Below are 4,067 nucleotides of genomic sequence, written 5' to 3' on the forward strand. Positions count from 1 at the left end.
CCCCCCCCCCCCCCCGCTGACCTGGATCAGGTGCACAACCCTCCCTCCTCCATGCTCCTCACTGCCCCAGATCCCCACTCACTGCCCCCCTCCACTCTTACTTGTGTCTTCCCCCAGGACAGACAGCACAGGAAGCCACAAGTAAGGGGGGGAGGGAAGCCCTGGGGCTGGGGGAGCCCCAGGAGGCAGGGGGAAGCCCAAAATACGAGGGAGGGGGATTCCTACCTTTCAGTCCTCCAGATTTTGATGGCCTGAATGTGTGACCAAACTCTAGCTAGCACTGACAAGGATCAACATTTGTGCCTCTCTCAATATAAGTTTTAACAAGCCCCTTATTCACTGTGCTATCTCTATGGCTGTTTAATCCTGTATACTAAAAACAAACTGGATCCCCACAGGGTGAGACAGAAGGTGCTCATAAGGAACAGTGAGTGTTTCCTAGGTTTCTGAAGACCGATGCAGAATCTCTGCAGAGCCCTCAATGCAAATCCCTGTCATTTGAACATGTTCATCACATGTTTCATCTGATATCACTACACTTTTTTAAATTGTCACCCTTTCCCCCCTCACTGTCATCTGTCTCTGTCAGTTTCTGCAAATCCACAGAAAGACTTTGATCATTTTAGGATGGAAAAAGAAAATCTTCCTCGATCCATCCACACTCCTTTTTTTCATCTGAATGGATTAAAGTCTATATGAATATTGCCAATGCATTAATATCCAATTATTCATAATTAATCTCTGGGTGTAGCTGTGTTTTTCTGGCTTCAAAGGGATAATTTCACAATGTGTTTTTTTCTTCATCTTTTATTATACAGTTAATATTCTGCCCCAATTCTACAGATGCTCTTGTGAAATCCAGAGTTTTATTAACATTTATGTGTCGGCAAAAGATATGAGTACTCAAAATAAAATGTCTTTCCTTAGACTGAGCTCAACTCTCTGCTTCACATAAAGTACATTTAAAAGGACATACCATGCCTTAATAAAAGCTGCTCTACAGTTCATGTGTATGTGCGGCAAAGAGTTTGCCAAAGAGATGCCAACATTCAGGGCCTGTATTCAGGCATGTTTATCGTTCACAGAGCCGTGAACATAAGAGAAACTGGTGGGCTACAGAAACTCACTTTGCCTCTTGCACAGTATGTGGGCCAAATGAAAAAAGTCATTATCTAAAACTGATAAATGGTTTTCCCAGAAGAAAGTTGCCCTGAACCTTTTCATTTTCTAATGGGTGTTTGTATTTCAGCATTTCTAACAATAATAACTTCTATTTATATAGGCCTTTCAGTCCAAAGAAGCCCACTGCATTTTATGCACTGTGGAGTTCAGAACTGTTTCTCCCTTGAATGAAACTGAAAGGGTATGAGGTACAACAGTAAGTGGTTATAATGCAAAGCCTCCTGAAAGAATTGAGATTGTAGGGGGAACCTGAAAAACAAGTGGTATACACAACATTTTTACATGCATATCAGTACAGCGTTACAAGGGAGAAAACAGAGGGTCTACCAATATAATCATAGCTGGCAGAGCATAGTGGGTCAGAGGAGTGGAGAAGGAAGTAAGGGAAAGATACATAGGGAAGGGCTGACTTACACAGAACTCCAAATATGAGAACAGGTTGCTTGAATTTGATGTGGATTGAAACAGACCCAAGAAGAGGGATGATGTGCTCAAACATTCCTTGACCTGCAATATGAATAGACGGAATCAGAAGAAGATTGGCAAGGGATATCTCAGTTGCTCACCAGAGCAGTACTGTGTGCCAAAGTATTAAGAACACAAAGAAAGAAGCAGATCTAGGAATTTCCAGTATTTTCTAAAGGCTCGTCTACACTGCAGCAATGTCCCAGTCAGGACAGGCTTGATGTCCTATCCATACCCCACTCCCTGCACTGGCAGCATGTTCCATTGGCATCTGGTGCCTCCTGAGTCTGGGGGGGCACCAGATCGCCACTGGGGTTGTCACCCAGCAGCTGATCACCGAGCCAGCGGCAAAACCAGAAGTGCACTGCTGCCGGCTCTTCCGGTTTCATGGCTGGCTCTTCCAGGAGGTGCACATGTATCCACGTGCACACCCTACATATCACCAATGCTCCAACCCCAGAAATCTGCTTTTAAAGTTACACATCCTTCTAAAGCTTCTCTTGTGCCCTTAGTCTGGTGTGCTTGACAACAGCTGTACCTTACAGGCATATTTCCAAGTTAAGAGAGTGCTTGCAGGTGCTAGGGAGCAGGGAGTGCTGGATCCATCTACCCCCATGCCACTGCCAGAATGTAGACAAGCCCAGTGAGTCCAAAACTTGACCTGACAGTCAGCAACATTGAGATACTGAGTGGTGAGCATGTGTTTTCTTCTTTTTCTGTAACAGTGTATCTTTGCTTGTCTGTGCCCTCTAGCAATATCTTAGTAATCTTTGGGGATTAAATAGTTTATTCTAGAATATTATTATTTTCTGTTGGCCTAGGGTGCAGATGTGAATCTTCAACAGGACTTCAACTGCAGTTGCTTGTGACTTTTTACCTAACATCATCCTGTAAGGAGAAAATGCATCACATCACACACTTCCTACAAAAAAGATTCCCATGAATGAAACGTCATTGATGTATTGCAGCTCTGGTGCAATGGCCATCATTTAGAAACAAATTTGAATAAAGTCACTAGGCATTTTGTAAATTGTAAATAGAAATATTAATGAGGGATGAACAGTCTGGTCATGTAAAACAAATCATTCAAGTGGATGCTCTCATATAATTCCTATAATATTGAAGGGCTGTTTAAAAAATTTTGCTGGGGCACACTATAATTTGTTCAGGCAGGTATGAAACTTGCCAGCCGTCCTTCCTGTAGATATGCAGGTATCTCCTTCATGTAACATCAACATGACTGTGTCTTTCTTTGAAAAGTCAGAATTTTTTTCTTTATAAGATGCATGCTAGCCTCACAGTATATCTGTAAGCAACACAGTTTACAACCATATTAGGTCTATAAAAACTCTGTTGCATATTGAAATTCTATATGTATGTAGCTGTTATGTAAAAATATGGTTTTATATAGTTGCTATATAAAAATAAATCATAAATTCAATGATTAGGATCATAGGTCAATAAAAACACAACCTTATCCCTTTTATCCATTGTGTATACAAACTTATGGAACATTGCTTTATAATGCAAAATTTACTGAATAAGCAGTAATATAGAATACGGCATGGGTCATCAGTTAATATCCACACATTTAAGTGTGGCTGAAACAAAGATAAACCACTATTTGTTATTCTTTTTTAATATAAATCTTTTCACTAGAGAAAGCAGCACTGTTCTAAATAGTTGTGATGCTTATTTGTTTGGCAGTAACAAATGGCAGTTTATCTTCGTAGCTGTCACCACAAAGCTGCATGAATATCAAACACCCCAAGCTGATTCAATAATAGTGAGGACTCATTGTTTTTAGTACTGGTTTCAGAGACAGTCACATGAAGCTCATGAATTATAGAACTACTAGTTCAATATAAAAACTATGTAGAATGAAGCAAGGTAGATGTAGCCATACAAGGAAGAAAGGTATGGGAGAAACATGGAAAAGAAAGAAGAGTATCTGAATGATTCTGGCCAACAAGCAGCTTCCAGACTTACCAAAGACACCCCCACCACTTGTATGGCAGTATCTGCAGTTTGTACCAATTGGAAAAGAATATTATTTAAAATAATTTGATAATTAAATACAATTTTAATAAGCAGCCATACCAATTCATGCTGTGGTCTGGTCAGGTCTCATAAACCAGGCAGAGACTTTGGATGAAATGTGAAAGATGTTGTCTACAGGTAGCAATTAAAAATTACTATTAGTGAAAACAGAGGTGCTACTCTCCTGCTTAAATTCCAGTTTGAGTTATTACTTTCTGCCTGTCTAAATTGGTCAGAGTTGCGACTGGATAAAGTTCCTGAGATATACAGCTATTATCCTGATTTTGAACTGACAGCTTGCTCCAGTGAAGAGGTAATTACATTTTCGTGGGGGTAAAGTTACTTCCAAGCCGTGTTTGTAAAGCATTTCAATTTTTTTT

This window comes from Gavialis gangeticus, unplaced genomic scaffold (assembly GCF_001723915.1).
Source record: "Gavialis gangeticus isolate Ggan-Ray unplaced genomic scaffold, GavGan_comp1, whole genome shotgun sequence".
In the NCBI taxonomy this organism is placed as follows: Eukaryota; Metazoa; Chordata; order Crocodylia; family Gavialidae; genus Gavialis; species Gavialis gangeticus.